Source organism: Rhipicephalus microplus, unplaced genomic scaffold, assembly GCF_043290135.1.
Source record: "Rhipicephalus microplus isolate Deutch F79 unplaced genomic scaffold, USDA_Rmic scaffold_151, whole genome shotgun sequence".
Lineage (NCBI taxonomy): Eukaryota > Metazoa > Arthropoda > Arachnida > Ixodida > Ixodidae > Rhipicephalus > Rhipicephalus microplus.
The window spans coordinates 37,501-50,000 of NW_027464722.1; the positions used below are offsets into that span (position 1 = coordinate 37,501).

At 60.7% G+C, this 12,500-nt stretch overlaps 2 non-coding genes across 2 annotated transcripts; both read right to left on the reverse strand.

Annotated features, from left to right (window-relative positions):
* Positions 1–865: 865 nt before the first annotated feature.
* LOC142791183 (5.8S ribosomal RNA) lies at positions 866–1,018 on the reverse strand. The gene has a single exon (XR_012890046.1). It is a non-coding gene; the product is annotated as a 5.8S ribosomal RNA (ribosomal RNA).
* A 1,719-nt stretch (positions 1,019–2,737) lies between these two features.
* On the reverse strand, positions 2,738–4,552 carry LOC142791202 (small subunit ribosomal RNA). The gene has a single exon (XR_012890065.1). It is a non-coding gene; the product is annotated as a small subunit ribosomal RNA (ribosomal RNA).
* Positions 4,553–12,500: the final 7,948 nt, after the last annotated feature.

The window sequence follows — 12,500 nt, forward strand, 5'->3', positions numbered from 1 at the left end:
CAGTTGCGTGATAAACGACCGTGTCGAAAGCCCAAACACCGCCGAGGCCAGTCGCCGCCGCCGCAAGGGCAGCCACGCAGCCTGGCGAGAGGCATCGTCTCGTGTAGCGTCGCCCCCGCCCCAACTGGAGTGGCCCAGTTTTTTGAACGGGACGGGAACTGCGAAGCACTTAGACCGACGGCGGACTACGACGAGAACGCCTTAAGCTTCGCCAACGTTTCGCCAACTCGTGCGGGAGACTTTTTCCGCTTCGCGGCAAGTCGTCGCGCCGTGCTCTCCGCATCAACCGCGTACGCAGCGAACCGCAAACGTCGGGCGCAGCCTCCTCACCTCCCTGCGCTTTGCGCGCGAACGTTCCCTGTTCGCGCGGCAAAGCCTGGAGGAGGCACGGCCCCGCAGCGTGTTCGAGCGCCCGGTCTACGGGACACCCTGCTTACTTCGAGGGCAACAAGCGCAACGCAAGGCTGCGATCTCGCGCACTTTGCGCACGGCTGGAGAAGCTTTGCTGGCCGGCTTTCGCTCCTCGTGTTTACCGTGCGTTAAAGTTGCGCGTCCGTGGCTCTCGCAGCTCTTGCGCGCCCGGTCGCAGAGAGGAGTACGCAACCTCGACCGCACTTTCCCTGCAGGCTTCCTTCCGACTCGAAGTCCTGCGGCGGTCTCAACGAGGTGCCACATCCTCAATGCAGTCGGTCGCCCCCGTTTCGGTTGGGCTCTGGCACGACGGTCGCCACCGTCTCGCCCTTGAGTGGCCGCTGTTGGCGCTCGCTGTGAGGTGTTCAGCGTGCTGTCCGTGTTGCCGACGCGGTCAAAACGAGTCGACGGCTCACGTTCCCTTGTGCGCCGAAGGCTCTCTTGATATGTGATCCGACCCTCAGACAGACGAAGCCAAGGGAAGACCCAAGGCCGCAATGTGCGTTCAAAGAATCAGTGCTCAGTGTGTCCTGCAATTCACACCAAGTCTCGCAGCTGGCTGCGTTCTTCATCGACCCGAGAACCGAGTGATCCACCGCTTAGAGTCGTGAAAAAGTGTTTGTTCAATTCCGTACAGTCAAAACCAAACGTTTCTGGCACTCGGCCAAACAGTGGCCAAGAAGGGCGCTTTTCAGCGCACGCTTGGACTCCAAAACTCTGCCGCGCCTTTTTCGGCTGCCGCAAATCGAGCAAACGGTGTGTTTCGGACGGCGTTTCGCTTCCGCTACTTGCGAGTGCTTTCGTGGTCCACCCCTCTATAAATACTCGGGAGGCGTCGAAGCCGGTTCTCCAAGCCGGACCCGTAGGTATCGTTGTGTGCTCGCTCTCATTGGCCCGCCTAACCAGAAAATGCCTGCGGTACACCCATTTGGATAAGAGTGCACGCAGATGCGGGCCTCGACGGCTACACATTTCCTCGGGCGGCCGCCTCCCGGCCTCCGTGGAGCGCGGGATGCACGGTCCCATCGACAAGCCTCTCCCGTTTTTACCGTGGCGTCGCGGTTCACCACGGCGGGCGGGTCGGTCTCCTCCGCATAAAAAGGGGGACCCCCGCTTTTTGTTCCACGAAATCGCACAAGCTTTTTTCGCATCCACGGTTTGCCACCGCACACCAAAATGCCGATCCGGCTGCCTACTTTAGCCAACAGGTGGAGCCAGGCGCGCCGTACTTGCGCGGCACTTCCCACGTCCACCGAAGTCGGTGCCAAGGACCACTTTCGGCGCCGGAGCCGCGTACGAGCCTACTCGAGGCGGAAGAACGAAGCCAGCAAGGGCCTGGCCGCAAGTGCGTTCAATTGTCGGGACGTCCAAGTCCCTCGTTCTTCCGTGCTTCCTCTTTCGGCAAGTCGTTGCGGCACCTTCCCAAAGCGCGCAGACCCGCTAATCGCGACGAGCGCGACGTGGCCGTGCCGCCTTTCCCTCGGCAGCAAGCAAAACGCCTGGCAACGTCGACGCTCCCCTAACCGCGATCTCGCACCGTGTTTCGTGTGGCGAATTCAAAAGCCGGCCGGCGCTGCTGCAACCATTACGGTCGGTACGCATACGCCGCGGAGGGCGGGACGGTCATCGGAGCGTGCGGTTCCTCCATCGAGTACTGCGCACCTCGGCCGTCGCATCGCCGTGCCATGACCGGCCGCGCGTCAACGCGAACCGGTGCCAGCGAGATCCCTCGCCTGCAAGAACCGACCGGCAGCCTCCGTCACCCGAGGACGCGGAGGCGCTTGCCGCGGACGGCGGGACGGTATGCACTGGTGCACAGCGGACCCGTCACATCGCCAGTTCCTTGACCGACCGCCGACGCTTGTGCCGTTCCTCTCGTACTTGGCAGTCGCCGCGCGATTGTCGGGTCTCGTTCTTGCACGCTCGAACGGTCGGGAGGGCACTCGGCTGGCGTTTCGGGAACGCGCAGCCTCGCCTTCTACCGACGTAACCACGACTCGCCGTTCGCGCTCCGCCGCTCCTGTTTACAGTACTAGGCGGTCCCGCAGCGGTCGGGTCGCGCATTTCGAGCGCTTCGAGCCACGGTGCAGTGGCGGGTCGAAAGCCGACCTATGAGTGCGTTGCGCCGTTTGTACCCGCGTCCGCCACCTGGCCGACCGTCCAAGGTCGCGGTGTTGGCGTCCGCTGGGCGCAACAATTTGTCACGGGGTGCCGCTCCACATTCAGGCAGCCCCGTGGGGAAAAGCCGACCCCGCGTCCAAACGGGGTCAGCGGCAGAAAGTGTCGGGCGCAGACGCAGCTGAGGCGCTCACCCTTCACAATCCGTTAATGATCCTTCCGCAGGTTCACCTACGGAAACCTTGTTACGACTTTTACTTCCTCTAAATGATCAAGTTTGGTCATCTTTCCAACAGACCGGCGCAACCGAAAGGCCGCGCCGGACATCGGTCCGAAGACCTCACTAAATCATTCAATCGGTAGTAGCGACGGGCGGTGTGTACAAAGGGCAGGGACGTAATCAACGCGAGCTTATGACTCGCGCTTACTGGGAATTCCTCGTTCAAGGGGAACAATTGCAAGCCCCTATCCCAATCACGAAAGAAGTTCCACGGGTTACCCAGTCTTTTCAGACAGGGATAAAGACACGCTGCTTCCTTCAGTGTAGCGCGCGTGCGGCCCCGGACATCTAAGGGCATCACAGACCTGTTATTGCTCTGTTTCGTGCGGCTAGGAGCCGCTTGTCCCTCTAAGAAGGTTGTAAGGTGCTGGGAACCCCGCACCTATTTAATAGGCTAGAGTCTCGTTCGTTATCGGAATTAACCAGACAAATCGCTCCACCAACTAAGAACGGCCATGCACCACCATCCACCGAATCAAGAAAGAGCTCTCAATCTGTCAATCCTCCCAGTGTCCGGGCCGGGTAAGTTTTCCCGTGTTGAGTCAAATTAAGCCGCAGGCTCCACTCCTGGTGGTGCCCTTCCGTCAATTCCTTTAAGTTTCAGCTTTGCAACCATACTTCCCCCGGAACCCAAATACTTTGGTTTCCCGGAAGCTGCCCGCCGAGTCATTTGAGTAACTCAGGCGGATCGCTGGTTGGCATCGTTTATGGTCAGAACTAGGGCGGTATCTGATCGCCTTCGAACCTCTGACTTTCGTTCTTGATCAATGAAAACATTCTTGGCAAATGCTTTCGCAGTAGTTCGTCTTGCGACGGTCCAAGAATTTCACCTCTAGCGCCGCAATACGAATGCCCCCGTCCGTCCCTCTTAATCATTACCTCGTATTCCAAAAACCAACAGAACAGAAACGAGGTCTTGTTCTATTATTCCATGCAAGTTTATTCAGGCGACTCGCCTGCGTTGAGCACTCTAATTTTTTCAAAGTAAAAGCACCGGCCATCTCGAGGCACACAATGAAGTGCACCAAGAAAGAACCGGCATGATGTTCAGTCCGAGCCGTCGCATCGGGTAGATGCACTACTCGTCTGGAACTGAGATCCAACTACGAGCTTTTTAACCGCAGCAGCTTTAGTATACGCTATTGGAGCTGGAATTACCGCGGCTGCTGGCACCAGACTTGCCCTCCAATTGATCCTCGTTAAAGGATTTAGAGTGTACTCATTTCAATTACGGGGCCTCAAAAGAGTCCCGTATTGTTATTTTTCGTCACTACCTCCCCGTGCCGGGAGTGGGTAATTTGCGCGCCTGCTGCCTTCCTTGGATGTGGTAGCCGTTTCTCAGGCTCCCTCTCCGGAATCGAACCCTGATTCTCCGTTACCCGTAACAACCATGGTAAGCAAGTAACCTACCATCGAAAGTTGATAAGGCAGACACTTGAAAGAAACGTCGCCGGCTCGTGGCCATGCGATCAGCACAAAGTTATCCAGAGTCACCACACAATACGGGCCGAAACCCGATCGATCTTGGTCTAATAAAAGCACCCGTTACCCAAAGGGCTCCAGGCTCACTGCATGTATTAGCTCTAGAATTGCCACAGTTATCCAAGTAGGAAGAAACGATCTAAGGAACCATAACTGATTTAATGAGCCATTCGCGGTTTCGCCTTATTTCGGCATGTACTTAGACATGCATGGCTTAATCTTTGAGACAAGCATATGATTACTGGCAGGATCAACCAGGTAATCGTTCGACTGCGCGTCCGTCCTCGCCCTCGGCGGGCCGGACGCAGTCTGTGTGCGGCGGAGGCCACCTTCAGGCGCCCCAACACGCTTATTTTGCACTCCGAGATGACGGCGTTCGAGCTCGCTACGGCACAACCTTCCCGAAAGACGAGTGGGAGCCGTGCGGCAAGAAGCACGTTCATGCTCGCTCTTTTTCGTTGCATCGACTCGGTCGCGCCGTGCGGGTTGCCCAAGCCCGCTGCACTGTCGGTGGACCGGCCGGAACTAGCAACGGAGCCGAGACTGCAAAGCCGCCAGACGACGGGTCACGCCCGCGTCTTCGGCGCTTTCGCATCTGAATCGCCCGAGGACGACACGGAACACACCTCGATATCGTGGTAAAACGGCACCGTCCGACAACCAGCCCCTAACGCATCAAGCGGATGAGGCTGCAGACGACTGCCGTGGATTCCCCTGGAGCAGACCCGAGGACACGCTTGACGAGGCCGAAGCCCGCCGCATATCAGACACCCGGTCGCTTTCGCGTACGCCGCTCACGAGAACCCCCACATAATAGCAGCGATAAGTACCCAGACCTCCTTGGGCCCTAATACGAGCGTACTCGAGAAAATTTCACCGCGGGTGTGCCCCGAAACGTGTGGCATGTTGAGCGTGCCACAAGTCTACGTCGCTCTCAAACCCGCCGAGGTCGTAGAATTTGCGACCCTACTCACGAAATTCCCACCGAGGATACGGCCGCAAACGTACCGCACCTTGGGTAGGCCACGAGTTTGTGCAACACTACGCTGACGGCACAGCACCGAGGTCGTGCGCGCACGCACGGGAAAATTCCGCCGCGGTTTCTGCCGAAAACGTGAGGCACCACGACTCTCCGCAAGTTCGCGTCGACTGCGAAAGACCGAAGTCGTGAACGACGTGTCCGCTACTCGCCGCCGACACGCTGGACACCAAACGTACAACGACTCGACGGCGTCGTAGAGGCCCACGACGCGGTTTTCCTTAACGACGTCTCGGCGTGGCACCGACAGGTTAGAACGGCCACCAACGTTCCCTGTCCGCCGTTCGGCTCAGTCGAAGGGCTCGGCGACTTCGGCAACGCTGCGAAGCCGCACGGTGACGCACGCCATGTCCCCATTTTTTTTTTTCTTTCTGCGTCTGCCGGGGTGCCCCTATAATAGCAGCGATAAGCACCCAGACCGCCGTGGGTCGCTCGCCCCGGCTGACGCGGTTTACCGTACTCGTGCGACGGTCGCCGGCGAGCACGTGGAAAGACGCCGATATCGTGCCCGAATCGGCTCCGTTCGGCTTCGCCGGAGTGCCAGCACTGGCTCGGCGAAAGACGACGAACATCCGAGCGACGGTTCTCACTATTGCGTACGCGTCGCAAACCCCGCCCCGGCAGACGCACTTTGCCGTACTCGTGCGACGGTCGCCGGCGAGCACGTAGAAAGACGCCGATATCGTGCCGGAATCGGCCCCGTTTGGCTTCGCCGGAGTGCCAGCACTCACTCGGCCACAAACGGCGAACATCCGAGCGGCGGTTCCCACTTAGCCGTCGGCGTCCCGAACTCCGCCCCGGCAGACGCGGTTGCCGAGCTCGTGCGACTAGCGACCGCGAAGCCGTCTCGCGACGCCGCTTTCGTGCGCGGCTCCCACTGCGACCTGGGTCACCCGAGGTCGACGAGCAAAAAAGAATGTCGAAAAAAAATTTTTTTTTTTTTTTGCGTCTGCCGGGGTGCCCCTATAATAGCAGCGATAAGCACCCAGACCGCCATGGGTCGCTCGCCCCGGCTGACGTGGTTTTTCGTTTTCCTGCGGTGGTCGTCGTCAAGCACGTCCAAACACGCCACTTTCGTGGGCGCATTCGCGCTCTTTCGCTTCGCCGGAGTGCCAGCACTCACTCTGCCAAAAACGGCGAACATCCGAGCGGCGGTTCCCACTTTTGCGTCGGCGTCGCAAACCCCGCCCCGGCAGACGAGGTTTGCCGTACTCGTGCGACGGTGGCCGGCGGGCACGTCGAAAGACGCCGATATCGTGCGCGAATTGGCGCACCTTGGCTTCACCGGAGTGCCGCCACTGACTCCTCCAAAAACGGCGAAGATCCGAGCGGCGCTTCCCACTTTCGCATCGGCGTCCCGAACTCCGCCCCGGCTGACGCGGTTTACCGTACTCGTGCGACGGTCGCCGGCGAGCACGTGGAAAGACGCCGATATCGTGCCCGAATCGGCTCCGTTCGGCTTCGCCGGATTGCCAGCACTGGCTCGGCGAAAGACGACGAACATCCGAGCGACGGTTCTCACTATTGCGTACGCGTCGCAAACCCCGCCCCGGCAGACGCACTTTGCCGTACTCGTGCGACGGTCGCCGGCGAGCACGTAGAAAGACGCCGATATCGTGCCGGAATCGGCCCCGTTTGGCTTCGCCGGAGTGCCAGCACTCACTCGGCCACAAACGGCGAACATCCGAGCGGCGGTTCCCACTTAGCCGTCGGCGTCCCGAACTCCGCCCCGGCAGACGCGGTTGCCGAGCTCGTGCGACTAGCGACCGCGAAGCCGTCTCGCGACGCCGCTTTCGTGCGCGGCTCCCACTGCGACCTGGGTCACCCGAGGTCGACGAGCAAAAAAGAATGTCGAAAAAAAATTTTTTTTTTTTTTTTGCGTCTGCCGGGGTGCCCCTATAATAGCAGCGATAAGCACCCAGACCGCCATGGGTCGCTCGCCCCGGCTGACGTGGTTTTTCGTTTTCCTGCGGTGGTCGTCGTCAAGCACGTCCAAACACGCCACTTTCGTGGGCGCATTCGCGCTCTTTCGCTTCGCCGGAGTGCCAGCACTCACTCTGCCAAAAACGGCGAACATCCTAGTGGCGGTTCCCACTTTTGCGTCGGCGTCGCCAACCCCGCCCCGGCATACGCGGTTTGCCGTACTCGTGCGGCGGTGGCCGGCGGGCACGTCGAAAGACACCGATATCGTGCGCGAGTCGATGCTTCTTGGTCTCGCAGGAGGGCCGCCACTCACTCCTGCAAAAACGGCGAAGATCCGAGCGGCGCTTCCCACTTTTTCGTCGGCGTCGCAAACCTCGCCCCGGCAGACGCGCTTTGCCGTACTCGTGCGACGGTCGCCGGCGAGCACGTCGAAATACGCCGATATCGTGCCCGAATCGGCCCCGTTTCGCTTCGCCGGAGTGCCAGCACTCGCTCGGCCAAAGACGACGAACATCCGAGCGACGGTTCCCACTATTGCGTACGCGTCGCGAACCCCGCCCCGGCAGACGCGGTTTGCCGTACTCGTGCGGCGGTGGCCGGCGGGCACGTCGAAAGACGCCGATATCGTGCACGAATTGGCGCTCCTTGGCTTCACCGGAGTGCCAGCACTCACTCGGCCAAAAACGGCGAACATCCGAGCAGCGGTACCCACTTAGCCGTCGGCATCCCGAACTCCGCGCCGGCTGACGCGGTTGCCGAGCTCGTGCGACTAGCGACCGCGAACGCGTCTCGCGACGCCGCTTTCGTGCGCGGCTCCCATTGCGACCTGGGTTACCCGAGCTCGACCAGCAAAAAAGAAGGTCGAAAATTTTTTTTTTTTTTCTGCGTCTGCCGGGGTGCCCCTATAATAGCAGCGATAAGCACCCAGACCGCCGTGTGTCGCTCGCCCCGGCTGACGTGGTTTTTCGTACTCCTGCAGCGGTCGCCGTCACGCACGTCCAAATACGCCACTTTCGTGGGCGCATTCGCGCTCTTTCGCGTCGCCGGAGTGCCAGCACTCACTCTGCCAAAAACGGCCAACATCCGAGCGGCGGTTCCCACTTTTGCGTCGGCGTCGTAAACCCCGCCCCGGCAGACGCGGTTTGCCCTACTCGTGCGACGGTCGCCGGCGAGCGCGTCGAAAGACGCCGATATCGTGCGCTAATTGGCGCTCCTTGGCTTCTCCGGAGTGCCGCCACTCACTCCTCCAAAAACGGCGAAGATCCGAGCGGCGTTCTCCACTTTCGCATCGGCGTCCCGAACTCCGCCCGGGCTGACGCGGTTTACCGTACTCGTGCGACGGTCGCCGGCGGGCACGTCGAAAGACGCCGATATCGTGCCGTAATCGGCCCCGTTTGGCTTCGCCCGAGTGCCAGCACTCACTCGGCCAAAAACGGCGAACATCCGAGCAGCGTTTCCCACTTTCGCATCGGCGTCCCGAAGCCCGCCCCGGCAGACGCGGTTTGCCCTACTCGAGCGACGGTCGCCGGCGATCACGTCGAAAGGCGCCGAATTCGTGCACGAATCGATGCTTCTGGGTCTCGCAGGAGGGCCGCCACTCACTCCTGCAAAAACGGCGAAGATCCGAGTTGCGCTTCCCACTTTTTCGTCGGCGTCCCGAACTACGCCCCGGCTGACGCGGTTTACCGTACTCGTGCGACGGTCGCCGGCGGGCACTTCAAAATACGCCGATTTCGTGGGCGCATTCACGCTGTTTCGCTTCCCCGGAGTGCCAACACTCACTCTGCCGAAAGCGGCGATCATCCGAGCGGCGGTTCCCACTTTTGCGTCGGCTTCGCAAACGGCGCCCCGGCAGACGCGCTCGTGCGACGTACTCGTGCGACGGTCGCCGGCGAGCACGTCGAAAGACGCCGATATCGTGCTCGAATCGACCCCGTTTCGCTTCGCCGGAGTGCTGCCAGTCACGGCGCAGAAAACGGCGAACAAGTGTTTTTTTTTTTTTTTCCTAGAATTTGTGTTATAGAAGGCACATTTGATATCGGACGATAATTTTCAACTTTATCACGCGCACCGATTTTCGTGTAGAGGTTTGCAAGTTTATGGGAATTTCTCCACTTGGAATAATGCGATTTAGTAGTACTACGAGAACTTCATGGATGTACTCAAGGGTACGGGGCAAGTCAGTTACGTCAACACCTGCAGATTTTTTACACTTCAAACTGAAAATTGTTGGTTGTGAGTCCTCGTGTGATATTAAAGGCCGATTCGCTAACACATAGAACAAAGAAAGAAAGGAAGAAAAAACGCCCGCGCTCGCTCAAGAAACCTGGGTTCGCAACAAGTGGCAACAACAAGCAACCGAGCGAGTGCGCCAAAACCCGTGGCGGCCGAACAAACGCGAAGTCCCAACCGCGTCAGCCGGGGCGGCACGGGACAGGAAAAATCACTTCAGCCGGGGCGGCGGGGCACCGAATAAACCTCGTCACCTCGTCGCAGGATAAAAGAGGAAACAAAAAGTCTAAACAGCGTCTGCTGGAGCGAATGCGTAATAAAACAACAACAACAACAAAAAAAAAAAACACCCGCGCTCAAGAAGTCTGCAATCACCACAAAAGGCGACTGTGACCGAGCAGCGTCAGCCGGGGCCGTGCGGAAACGGAAAAACCGCGACTACCGGGGCGTCGAGGCACCGAAAAATCCACTTCAGCCGCGGCGAAAAAAAAAAACAAAAAGAAAGACGGAGGGGGGGGGGGGGGAACCACGTCTGCCGGGGCGAAGGAAAAAAAAAAACGCGTCTGCCGGGGCGAGCCCGGGTGCGGCACCACCGGGAAAACTGTGGCAAACAGACATGGCGATCGAGTGAGTGGGCCGCCAGCCAGGCTCAGCCAAAAAGTGCAAAGTCCGAACTGCGTCAGCCGGGGCGGCAAAAACCACGTCAGCCGGGGCGGCGCAAAAAACCGCGTCTGCCGGGGCGGCACGAAACCGCGTCAGCCGGGGCGGCGCGAAAACTGCGTCAGCCGGGGCGAAAAAAAAAAAAAAAAAACGCGTCTGCCGGGGCGAGCCCGGGTGCGGCACCACCGGGAAAACTGTGGCAAACAGACATGGCGATCGAGTGAGTGGGCCGCCAGCCAGGCACAGCCGAAAAGTGCAAAGTCCGAACCGTGTCAGCCGGGGCGGCAAAAAACCGCGTCAGCCGGGGCGGCGCAAAAAACCGCGTCTGCCGGGGCGGCACGAAACCGCGTCAGCCGGGGCGGCGCGAAAACTGCGTCAGCCGGGGCGAGCCCGGGTGCGGCACCACCGGGAAAACTGTGGCAAACAGACATGGCGATCGAGTGAGTGGGCCGCCAGCCAGGCTCAGCCAAAAAGTGCCAAGTCCGAACTGCGTCAGCCGGGGCGGCAAAAAACCGCGTCAGCCGGGGCGGCGCAAAAAACCGCGTCTGCCGGGGCGGCGCGAAAACCGCGTCTGCCGGGGCGGCGCGAAAACTGCGTCAGCCGGGGCGAAAGAAAAAAAAAACGCGTCTGCCGGGGCGAGCCCGGGTGCGGCACCACCGGGAAAACTGTGGCAAACAGACATGGCGATCGAGTGAGTGGGCCGCCAGCAAGGCTCAGCCAAAAAGTGCTAAGTCCGAACTGCGTCAGCTGGGGCGGCAAAAAACCGCGTCTGCCGGGGCGGCACGAAACCGCGTCAGCCGGGGCGGCGCGAAAACCGCGTCTGCCGGGGCGGCACGAAACCGCGTCAGCCGGGGCGGCGCGAAAACTGCGTCAGCCGGGGCGAGCCCGGGTGCGGCACCACCGGGAAAACTGTGGCAAACAGACATGGCGATCGAGTGAGTGGGCCGCCAGCCAGGCACAGCCGAAAAGTGCTAAGTCCGAACTGCGTCAGCCGGGGCGGCAAAAACCGCGTCAGCCGGGGCGGCGCGAAAACCGCGTCTGCCGGGGCGGCACGAAACCGCGTCAGCCGGGGCGGCGCGAAAACTGCGTCAGCCGGGGCGAGCCCGGGTGCGGCACCACCGGGAAAACTGTGGCTAACAGACATGGCGATCGAGTGAGTGGGCCACCAGCCAGGCTCAGCCAAAAAGTGCTAAGTCCGAACTGCGTCAGCCGGGGCGGCAAAAACCGCGTCAGCCGGGGCGGCGCAAAAAACCGCGTCTGCCGGGGCGGCACGAAACCGCGTCAGCCGGGGCGGCGCGAAAACTGCGTCAGCCGGGGCGAAAGAAAAAAAAAACGCGTCTGCCGGGGCGAGCCCGGGTGCGGCACCACCGGGAAAACTGTGGCAAACAGACATGGCGATCGAGTGAGTGGGCCGCCAGCCAGGCACAGCCGAAAAGTGCCAAGTCCGAACTGCGTCAGCCGGGGCGGCAAAAAACCGCGTCAGCCGGGGCGGCGCAAAAAACCGCGTCTGCCGGGGCGGCACGAAACCGCGTCAGCCGGGGCGGCGCGAAAACTGCGTCAGCCGGGGCGAGCCCGGGTGCGGCACCACCGGGAAAACTGTGGCAAACAGACATGGCGATCGAGTGAGTGGGCCGCCAGCCAGGCTCAGCCAAAAAGTGCCAAGTCCGAACTGCGTCAGCCGGGGCGGCAAAAAACCGCGTCAGCCGGGGCGGCGCAAAAAACCGCGTCTGCCGGGGCGGCGCGAAAACCGCGTCTGCCGGGGCGGCGCGAAAACTGCGTCAGCCGGGGCGAAAGAAAAAAAAAACGCGTCTGCCGGGGCGAGCCCGGGTGCGGCACCACCGGGAAAACTGTGGCAAACAGACATGGCGATCGAGTGAGTGGGCCGCCAGCAAGGCTCAGCCAAAAAGTGCCAAGTCCGAACTGCGTCAGCCGGGGCGGCAAAAAACCGCGTCTGCCGGGGCGGCACGAAACCGCGTCAGCCGGGGCGGCGCGAAAACCGCGTCTGCCGGGGCGGCACGAAACCGCGTCAGCCGGGGCGGCGCGAAAACTGCGTCAGCCGGGGCGAGCCCGGGTGCGGCACCACCGGGAAAACTGTGGCAAACAGACATGGCGATCGAGTGAGTGGGCCGCCAGCCAGGCACAGCCGAAAAGTGCTAAGTCCGAACTGCGTCAGCCGGGGCGGCAAAAACCGCGTCAGCCGGGGCGGCGCAAAAACCGCGTCTGCCGGGGCGAATGCAAAAAAAACAAAGAAAAAAGCCCGCGCTTAATCAAAAGAAAACAAAGAAAAAAGCTTGCGCTTAATCAAAAGAAAACAAACAAAAAAAGTTCGCGCTTAAGCCTGGCGGTGGAACCACC